The sequence below is a fragment of the Odocoileus virginianus genome, chromosome 15, assembly GCF_023699985.2.
Source record: "Odocoileus virginianus isolate 20LAN1187 ecotype Illinois chromosome 15, Ovbor_1.2, whole genome shotgun sequence".
Classification (NCBI taxonomy): Eukaryota; Metazoa; Chordata; class Mammalia; order Artiodactyla; family Cervidae; genus Odocoileus; species Odocoileus virginianus.
The window spans coordinates 25362255-25373611 of NC_069688.1; the positions used below are offsets into that span (position 1 = coordinate 25362255).

The following is an 11357-nucleotide window of genomic DNA, read 5'->3' on the forward strand; positions in this document are numbered from 1 at the left end:
CTATGCAGGATTTTAATAATTTCAAGTATGAGGGGTTTTCAAAGCATGTCTTTTACCACACTATTAGAAACAGAGTTGTAACTTTGCATAATCTGAATAGGATTTGAACCAATAGTTACACAACATGAGCAAGGGGATCTTCAGCCAGTAAGTGGCAAAGCCAGGATTTGAACCCCCAGACAAGTTAACTCCAGACTTGTTCTCAACCACTACTCAATTTCGTATATAGATTTCTTGACATGGTTACTAATGAATTAATGGAAAGTTGATATATATTGAACAATGGCATTATTCCTAATTAAGATCAAATAACTGGCTATAAATAATAGCAATAATTATCATAAGTAAAAACATGCAAGTGATTATAGATGTGAAAGCACTTGAAGAAAACCAAGGAACTATGGATTTTGCATGTGTTCACCCAAAACTGCATCAAGAGAAATGATCTTGCTTTTGGATCCACCATCTGACAGTAAATCATCGAATACTTATGCATTGATATGTTTTTGATCCTTCCCTGAAACTAGGCACTGTGTATAATTTAACTTCTTACATACTCATATTATTTGTAGAATAAAATGTCTTTTACATTTTGACTTTCCTCCTCCTAAGTCAAACTAAATTTTCCATTTTTACAATTTGAATATTGTAAAACATTTATGAAATTACAAAAACTTGCTTACATTCTCCATTTCAATATTGGTAGGTAATTCTACTGTTCACACTTTTCCCTTTTAGAGAGCTCATCAAATTTTTAATAGTCTTGTCAAGGAGAGATTTTCTCCACTGGTTAAAAGAGTACTATATGTTCCAGTAATTTGAGCTTTCATGGACTGATGGTAGAGAAAAAAACCCCAATACACAATACTTTAATATGATAATTAAAGCGCATCTGTGTCAGCTTAAAAACCTTTAGCACATAACTGAAATTTGGTTTCAGTTGTTTTGAACATATTTTTTGATTCTAAAATTTTGAGAGTAGAAACAGTTGCCCAATCTACAACTGTAAATGCTGAAACTAACCAAATTGCAATAAGAACATAGAAATGGAAATAATATGTAATTTAAGTACAACAGCATAAAATTTAGGTGGCTTTAGGTTTTTTTGGCTAAATGCTATACTGATATTCCAAAAGACTAACTGGACGTCTGCTGTTGGGCAAAGGGTAGACAGAGTTGGGGAATATTAAAGTCAAAAAATGTGTAAGGTAAGATTTTTGTAATAAAAAGCTATTATAATTACTCCCATTCTACCAAATGGGTTAACATTCTTTCTAGAATACTTTATTGTTGTTTCATGATGAAATATAATTTTTCTACTGGTTATCTCAGACTCACCCTTTCTTAAAGAAAGAGTTAAATTTGAGGCTTGCCTTAGAGACATTCCACCCGCCAATCAGGAGATGCAGGAGATTCTGGTGTGTTCCCTGGATGGGAAAGATTCCACGGAGAAGGAATTGGCAACCCTGTCCAGTATTCTTGCCTGGAAAATCCCATGAACAGAGGAGCCTGGTGGGCCACAGTCCATAGGATTGCAAAGAGTAAGACACCCGGCACGCAGGCACACAGGCACTAGAGATATTAAATTTTATATTGATGAATAATTCAAATAAATACTTTGATAAAGCAAATAATTTGTGAAACAATGAAAGGAAATCACACAAGATACCTTTATTGCTATTAGCAAGAATACTGGAGTGGGTAGCCATTCTCTTTTCCAGCGGATCTTCCAGACCCTTGGATTGAACCTGGGTCTCCTACACTGCAGGCAGATTCTTTACCATCTGAGCCACCAGGGAAGCCCTTATTGCCATTACTTCAAGTTATAAAACATTAATTCACTTTAAAATGTGGATATAATTTTAATTATGCTTTCAACTATGGTTTTCACTTTGACAAAAAAAAAAATGTCTGTGAGGTTTCTATAGAGGATTGAGAGAGCTTTAGATAAAAATTAAAATTCATGCTTAACATATATAACCACATCGTGGTGTTTTAAAACATCCAACCAAGGAATCACCATCAGGTATGAGCAACAGGCTAGAAAGTCTATCTTTTTAGTTTTAATTCATAGTGTATATCTTTTTCCCACCTGGATTTTCCCAAACGAGAACAACATGGCACTTTTGGACATGGATTATGAGTGGACACACATTTACACTGATATTTCCCCTAAAACGTAGCCAGTGTGTTCATTAGTAGGACCCCCTCAGTGGCCGAGACAGACGCTCGTGAGCAGGGCTCAGCTGCTGATATTAGAAAGTAGCCCTGCCTCTGCTTGGACTTCCCTGGTGCAGAGACAGTTAATCTGTCTGCAATGAGGGAGACCTGAGTTCAAGCCCTCGGCCAGGAAGATCTTCTGAAGAAGGGAATGACACCCACTCTGATATTCTTGCCTGGAGAATTCCATGGACAGAGGAGCCTGGCAAGCTACAGTCCATGGGGCTGGAAAGAGTCGGACACAAATGAGCAACTGACACTTCATGCCTATGCTTAGTTTTCTTCCTTACTTTATAACAGGATCTTCTGTCACTGGAAGCCAAAAGGAGACCATTATGAGTTGACAGCCTCTCATTCGAAACAATGATCTTTGAAGTAAATCCCCTCAACTAATTCTTTTGCTGCGATCAGTTAACCTGAGGTTAAGAGAAGAAAAAACCCCAAGAAACAACTGTCTATGGAAGACAATTATACATTACAATGGCAGCAATTTTAGACCATAAGAGAATTTCCAATGTTTGAAATTAAAATATGATAGTATGAAGATTATTTTCCATTCAGTCATTATTATCTTCTTTGGACTTAACCTTTCAGTTTTACCAGATTCCTCAGATCTGTTTCTTTTTAGTATTTTGTTTTAAAGTTGCCTTTTTTCCTCCCACTAGTTTTGCTTCCCAGAACAAATAAGCATTTCTACTAACCACGGCCGGCAGTTTGGCTGGTTCCTGAGCAGAGGTCTTAGTGCCTGCTCATACTCAGTAATTTTTCAAAAGGTAGAAAACCAGCTTCTAGCTTAGAGGGGAAAAGTCTGCACTTTCTTTGCCCTGCATATAATGCTTGTCTGCATTCAAATTGGTAGTCCCTTAATTATTTGAGAACATAAAGAGCAAGGGACTTTCCCTCAGCCTCCCATGGCAACTATGTCTGTGGGCTCACTTGATTTTAATATGTTAGCCCCCTTTTCCTCACTTTCTGTATCACAGTCAATGGAAAACTGGACAGCATTTACTCTCTAAAATTCCATGAGCTCTTCATATTCTTTAAGGAGACATTTACTTTATTGAAGCCGTGACTGGAAAAGGGTTTCAGTGCATAAATGATTTGCTCTGTTTCCAAGCTTAAATGTGATGCTGAAGTGAAGCTCAGGCCCTTAGTGGAGTATTGTTTTGATTATCCCAATCTCCATTTTTCATTTGGTGTTATTGTCAGTCTTGGCAAATTGTTCCTAAGGAGTACATACATGAGATTTTCCACACACTACAAATAATATCCTGTCCTCATAGTCTGTCTTTCTGCACATACAACTATCTCAAGGACATCTTTGTGGCACTTTCTGCAATTTTAGCTTATAACAGCACAAAACATAGCCTCTTTGGATGTTGTGGATAAAGAAGAATCAGGGCAGTGTTTCCAGAGGGGTCAGCCACACTTATTTTCTCTATGAGAATAAGTGGGAAAAGCTGTCTTCTTGAATGTATTGTCCTTTTTTCCACATAGATTCAACCCCTACGGCAGGACAAGGTGATAGCAGAACAGACTGGAGATTTCTGGAATATGAGTTGAGATGAGTTAAGAGAAAGATGTATGAGACATCGTGATGAGCTCTTGCTCTGGCAATGTCAAATGCTCTTATGTATCTTGGTTCTTTCACTGTTCTATACTCTGAAAATTTTGGCTTAGATCCATTCAGGAGTATCTAACTAACAGAAAGCACAGGTTGTGTACAATGTTGTAGTTTATTTGCAAGTAAAGTATTTTCTGTGCCTACTTATCTTCCCATTTATAAGAGCCCAGTTTGGGGTGGTGGGTGGGGGGAATAGTCAAGAAGAGTCTAAAGGATACCTTTGTCCCTCCACTGGCTTATCTGAAGAGATAGCCACAAAGGAAGTAATCCATTACCTGGCACATGGTGGGTCTCAAAATATGTTTACACATTGACTAACCTCTTCATTGGTACCCTATACTGACTGTTAACTGCTCTTTAGTCTTTAAAAACTTCATGATTCTCAGATTTGGTCAGTTAACACATAGACTAATACTCAAAGTCTGAGGTCTTCTACTGAGGCAAGAAGACAATAAAGAAACTTAGGCCTGTAATAGGTTAACTTCCATAATACTACTGATTAGTCTAGGACCTTGGTAGTACAGTTCTCTAGTATCTGAGCTCATCTATTCTCATGGGTTTTCCCTTTGCTCTTAGGTCCCCTTTGACTGGGTTCCTGATTGGTTCTTCTAATTCTCCCTCTGAAAAACATCCCATCTCTGAACTCTAGCCATTTTATGACTATAGCTATCATCAATTGGAAATATGTGAAAATATTTGAAATATGTGAAATATGTGAAACCACATACATACAGTCAAAATTGAACTCTCAGATTGATTCTGTACTCTTTTTGGCTCAAGCTACCACTAATAATTAGATGGACTTCTAAGCACCAGAATGTGAAATGCCTTATTCACAGTTTCTGTATATACCTGTGTATTTCTCTTTTAATTGGTATGCTGGCTTTATATCTCCCTTTGTATTTGTATCAAGTGAACTAATGGACTAACCCTGATGCTCCAATTATTTTTACTCTCAGTCCTGAAGGGAGTTAAGTAAGGGAGGGAGGTATATGAGAGAGAGGCATCTATGGAATTTAGTTCTTCCCATCACATCCTCTTCTGACCTATCCCATTACTGTCCAAACAAACTTGATTATGATATTTTCATATTAGTTTTCTGAAAGCCCCAGACTATAGAGGATGCAAAATAGCCTAAAGGGCTCCCAAGTGGTGCTAGTGGTTAAAGAACCTCACAGCCAATAAAGAAGACATAAGAAATGCAGGTTTGATCCCTGGGTTGGGAAGATCCGCTGGAGGAGTGCATGGCAGCCCACTCCAGTATTCTTGCCTGGTGAATCCCATGAACAGAGGAGCCTGGTGGGCTACAGTCCATAGGGTCACCAAGAGTCAGACATGACTAAAGCAAGTTAGCACACAGTATGCAGCATGGACTCTCAAGACAAAAGCCTTCCTTGAACCTAATTTTGAGACTTTGGGAAGCTATTTGTCCTCATTGTGTCTCAGTTTCCTTATCTATAAAATGAGGGTAATAACAACCTCATAGAATTGTTGGGATGATTAAGAATGTTATGCACAAAGGACTTCAAGAAGTGTCTGACCCATAGAAATCTCTCAAGAGGTTTTGGCTGTTTCTTGGGTAGATTTGCCCATCTCATATCATACCCTAAACTAACAATAGTCCAAAAAGCGTTTTCAGGACTTTCCATCTTCAACTCTTTACCTATTCTCCTCAGCTTGGAACTCTTTTCCCAGACTTTTGCATGAATTTCCATTTATCATTCAGAACTCCACTTAAACAGCACCTCGTCAATTAGACCTTTCTTGCCCATGCTTTCTAAAGTTGTTTCTGCCTACTTTCTATATTTGCTCTTATTTTTCCCTCACAGCACAATTTACTACTATTTTAGTAATTTGTTAGTTAACTTTTTTTGTCTATTTCCTCCCCAGGATAGCAAATTTAATGAGAATGGACACTAAGTTTCAGACAGATAGATATTGATATATATTGAATGAATATTGAAATACTGCAAGACCATTAGAAATTTCAAACAGAAACATCCATGTTATACTTGCTTCTTTGAGGGAAATTGGAGAAATGTAGATATTCAGAAAAACCTCAGAACACTGTTTAATCTGCCTTTTCTCAAATAGCTCTATATTGATTCAATATTTGATGATCTTGTTGATTTTTTGAAATTCAAATTCTAACTTTGTTACACTTCAGCTTGAATTTAAATTCAATGTCACATTGCAGTGGACCTAAGTCACTACGTAGAATATGATCCACTGTCAAATGAACTTCTACTCCTCACCCAGGAAAAATTGGGATCAATGGTGTCAGACTATAATCAATGCAAGTTCTTCCCTAAGTGTAGAAATGCACCTCGTTTCCACACTCATCTCATTGGGGAGATTCCATGGAGAAGGAAAAGGCTACCGACTCCAGTATTCTTGCCTGGAAAATCCCATGGACAGGAGCCTTGCAGGCTGTGGTCCATGGGTCGCAAAGAGTCGGACAAGACTGAAGCAATTCTGCACACAGGCACAGCAAGCATAATGTGCTTGATGATGGTTCAGTGGTTAAGAATTCTGCAATGCAAGAGCTGCAGAAGATGCAGGTTCAGTCCCTGGGTTGGTAAGATCCAAAGGAGAAGGAAACAGCAATCCACTCCAGTATTCTTGCCTGGAGAATCCCATGAACAGTAGAGCCTGGTAGACTACAGTACATCAGGTCCCACAGAATGGGATACAATGAAATGACTGAGCGCCCACACCCTGCACTTTACAAGGATAGAATCTAATAGGAGTTTAGCAGTGTTAGTAGTTGCACAGTCTTGTCCAGCTCTCTGCTAGGCTCCTCTGTCCACGGAATTCTCCAGGCAAGAATACTGGAGTGGGTTGCCACTCCCCTCTCCAAGGGATCTTCCCAACCCAGGGATCAAACCTGGGCCTCCTGCACTGCAGGGAGATTCTTTACTGTTTGAGCCAGTTTACATACACCAGAAAGATAACTAAAATATATACTAAATATGCTATGATAATTCCATTATCACAGCTGAGAAGGAATAGTGAAAAATATTACTTAACTACCATTATGACATAGTTACTTTACATAGAGCCACTGGACACTTTTTTTTAACTTAGATTATTTCAGTCAACACTTAAATCTTGTTCTTGAAAAATGTTTTCCAAAGTATTGCTACAATTAGCTATGGTTTCCATATTGGTTCAGATGGTAGGTATGGCTCAAAAATGAGCCATAAATTGGACAGAGGTTTTGTCATCTGGATGCATGTTTGCTCATATATAATAGTGAAAATTTTGACTACTGCATTTTATTGTTTTTATAGGTTCTAGGAGGCAAAATTTTTAAAAACAAGATCACCATTAATGAATTTAGTGAACTTGAACTGTAAGAGGTATTGGTGCGGTTTATCTATAAAAGTGTGAAAACTTTTTTCATGTTTTAAACACTATTCTAATAGCTTTTTTGTGCTGTAATTAGCATACAATAAACCATATATTTAAATTACATGGCAGATAAGAGTTAGCATATGAATACACCTAAAGGAAATCAACCCTGAACGTTTATTGGAAGGACTGATGCTGAAACTGAAGCGCCAATACTTTGCCCACTTGTTGCTATGAGCCAACTCCTTGGAAAAGACCCTGATGCTGGGAAAGACTGAAGGCAAAAGGAGAAGGGACAACAGAGGATGAGATGGATGGACGGCATCACCAACTCAATGGACATGAGTTTGAGCCAACTCCAGGAGATACTGGGACAGGCAAGCCTGGTGTGCTGCAGTCCATGGGGTTGCAGTGAGTCAGATATGACTTAGTGACTGAACAACAACATCTATAAAATACTCAGCATGATCAAGATAAGGAACAACTGCATCCATCGCTCCAAAAGTTCCCTCTGCTCCTCTATCCTGGGTTCCTCTGAACTTCCTGTTCCCAGGCAACATATAATTGGCTTTCTGTGTGTATTTTGGTAGAGTTTTATGTAAATAAATTATATGCTACACATGATATTCATGACAAGGATGAATCTCAAAATAATTATGCTGAGAAAAAAAAGCCAAACAAGAAAAGAATATATTTTCAGTAGTTGTTCAATCAAGAGAGTTTATGGTACTATTTACGTTCATGTTTTATCAAAAGAAGACCTTATAATTAGTTTAGTAAACTGTCAATTAATTTTTAAAAAAATTAAAATTTCTAATAATCTTGCAAAGTTAGTGTCACTAGCAAAACCTTATGTATATCAATTATACATAAACTAGCTAACGGCCAAGTGAAAGTGAAAGTGTTAGTTGCTCAGTCTTGTCTGACTCTGCAACCCTACGGACTGTGGCCCGCCAGGCTCCTCTATCCATGGGATTCTCCAGGCAAGAATACTGGAGAGGGTTGCCATGCCCTACTTCAGGGGACCTTCCAAACCAGGGATCAAACCCAGGTCTCTTACACTGCAGGCAGATTCTTTACCGTTTGAGCTACCTGGGAAGCCTGTTTTATCAAGAGAAGACCTTATCATTAGTCTAGTAAACTCAATTAATTTTGAAAAAATAAAAGATTCTAATAGTTTTTCAAAGTTAGTGTCACCAGCAAAGCCTGTTAACAATTCCCTGGGAGTGAAAACAGAATTGAGGTAATAAAATAAGGTCTAACCTTTTTCTTTTTTTTTTTTCTTTCTTTGTGCTCAGTTGAATGTCACTTGCTCACTGGGAGTCGTATGCAGAGGCCTTGAATCCGGCACTTCAGACCGGCACTGCTGGTTGGAAATGGCGGTATCAACACCTCAGCTTTGCGGGCTGTGTGCAGAAGCGCTGCACACGGCACTCAATTCAAGATAGCAGTGGCGGGTCACGTGTAGAGGCAATGTGCCGGGCCCTGAGATCTGGAGCCTTGAGCGGCACAGCCGTGCCAGTCTCGCGAGAACTCCGCCCCCTCTCGGGATGATAAGACAGGGTATAAAGCAGCCTCGTCAGGGAGAGCGAGAAGTGTGTGCTCCAGAGCAGGGGTCCCCAACCTCTGAGATATAATGCTTGATGATCTCAGGTGGAGCTGTGAAAGAGAAAGTCACACAGTCATGTCCAACTCTGCGATCTCACGGACTGCAGCCTGTCCTGCTCCTCTGTCCATGGCGTTCTCCAGGCAAGAATACTGGAGTGGGTTGCCATTGCCTTCTCCAGGGAATCTTCCCAACCGGGGGATTAAACCCAGGTCTCCCACCACATTGCAGGTGGATTCTTTACCAAATGAGCCACAAGCGAAGCCTAATGTAATAATAATAATAGAAATAAAGTGCACAGTTGATGTAGCGCACTTGAATCATGCCAAAACCACCCCCATCGCAACCCTGGTCTGCGGAACAATTGTCTTTCATGAAACTGGTCCCTGGTGCCAAAAAGGTTGTGGGCTACTGGTCAAGAACATAAGGTCACACTTCTTCAGTCTTTAATCCAAGAAGAAAGCATTGTGGACTCCACATAGATGGAATAGATGATCTTATTTGCAAAACAGAAATAGAGACACAGATATACAGAACAAACAGAGACACCAAGTGGGGAAAGAGGGAGGGTTTGATGAATTGGAAGATTGGAATTAACAGATATACATGACTGATAGCACGGATAAAATAGATGGGGCTTCCTTGGTGACTCAGCGTTAAGAATCCGTCTGCAGTGCAGGAACCACAGAAGATGCAGATTTGATGCCTGGGCTGGGAAAATCCCCTGAAGAGGACATGGCAACCCACTCCAGCATTCTTGCCTGGCGAATCCCATGGACAGAGGAGCCTAGTGGGCTATAGTCTATAGGGTCACAAAGAGTCAGACAGGAGTGAAATGACTTAGCACACATGCATAAAACAGATAACTATTAAGAATCTTCTGTATAGCTCAGGCAACTCCATTCAGGGCTCTGTGGCGACCCTAAATGGGAAGAAAATTCAAAATAAAGGGGATACATGTATACATATAGCTGATTCACTTTACTGTGCTGTAGAAACTAACAATATTGTAAAGCAACTGTATCTAATAAAAATTAGTGTTTTTTTTTTAAGGGTAAAGCTTTCTTTTGCTTCTTAACTCAACTAGGTCTCATTGTGTTTGCACTAGCAACACCAGCTAGAAAGCCCCTAGTCAGGGACCAACTTGACGTGGTCAGTATCATTAGGGATGAAAGGAATTATAATATTAAGTAGCTGAATCAATGGGGTGATTCCCCAATGCCTTAGATCTAACTATTTAAATCTCAGTAAGACTTCATAGTCTAATAACCTTACTTAAAAAGCAATAGTAAGAACAATTAAATACTCTATGATTCAACTTTAACCAAAAATCTCAGAAGGGAATAAATGAAAACTAAAAAATACAATGTCAGTTTCTTTCTTTTTATGGGAAAGTATTGAACCTGACTTGCAAAATTCTTAGTAAAAATCCTGCCAGTGAGAAAAGCTATTGGAAGCCTGAAAGAGCAATGTTCTTTTTCATCTTGAGCAAATTATTAAAATATTATTTTTATGTTTTCATTGTAGATGTCTCATCTCTGTACAGTGATGTTAGATTTTCCGTGAGAATTCTAACCAAAATTCTCAAATTCTTTAATGGCAGGCAATTCTACTCTCCTAAATTATATGTTTAGATAATTTTAAGTGATTATAATAACTTTTAATTCTGCTTATTGACACATCTCAATGTATAGGTGACTAAGTGAAGGCTGAAGGATTGATTGCATACATGTATGAATTAATTAATTTATTCCCCTCGGATTCATTGCTTTTATAATCAGTGTGTGATCTCTACTTAAAGGCCATACTACATCTCAACCTATATCTCAGTCTAAAGATGGTGGTCATAATTTCCAATCCTAAAACTTCCATATCTGGTTGGAAACATTGGTGACTCCCTAATAAGACTCCCTTATCACATAGCTAAGAAACATACAGAATTCAAGACAAACTGTCCATGAGTGATGAAGAACAGAGGTGCAGAGAAAGTCAGAGTTCAGTTGTTATGTTTCTGATTTAAAACATCATTAACAGAGGAAATCTCAGTGTTTTATGAGAACATAGAATTGTACTGAATTCTAGACAGGCATGCTATCAGAGAAGAAAAGGTGGATAATAAAATGAATTGCAAATGATAAGAACTTTACCAGTTAAGGAGAAGGGCATTCCAGAACTGAGGAATAGCATGTACAAACGCATTTGCAAAGTTAACAGAACACATACTTTTGATTAGTGATACAATTCTTCTTGGACTTTTGCAAACCTTTGGAAAATCTTTGTTAAAATTTCTTCTAGAGCACAAACCTATGGTTGCCAGGGTGGAAGAATGGGAAGAAGAGATAATTAGGAAGTTTGGGATCAACATGTACTCTCTGACATATTTTAAATGACTAATCAACAAAGTCATACTACATAACACAGGGTTCTCGGCTCAATGTTATGTGGCAGCCAGGATGGGAGGGGAGTTCAGGAGAGAATAGATACATGTATATGTATCACTGAGTCCCTTTGCTGTTCATCTGGAGCTAGCACAACATTGTTAATAGGCTATAC

At 38.6% G+C, this 11357-nt stretch overlaps 1 long non-coding RNA gene across 1 annotated transcript in view; it reads right to left on the reverse strand.

The window, feature by feature from the left end:
* Positions 1 to 8624, reverse strand: part of LOC110133968 (uncharacterized) — a 41839-nt gene extending 33215 nt beyond the window's left edge. Inside the window, exon 1 of the long non-coding RNA XR_002312922.2 lies at positions 8462 to 8624. This is a non-coding gene — a long non-coding RNA (uncharacterized lncRNA). The remainder of the gene's footprint in view (positions 1 to 8461) is intronic.
* Positions 8625 to 11357: the final 2733 nt, after the last annotated feature.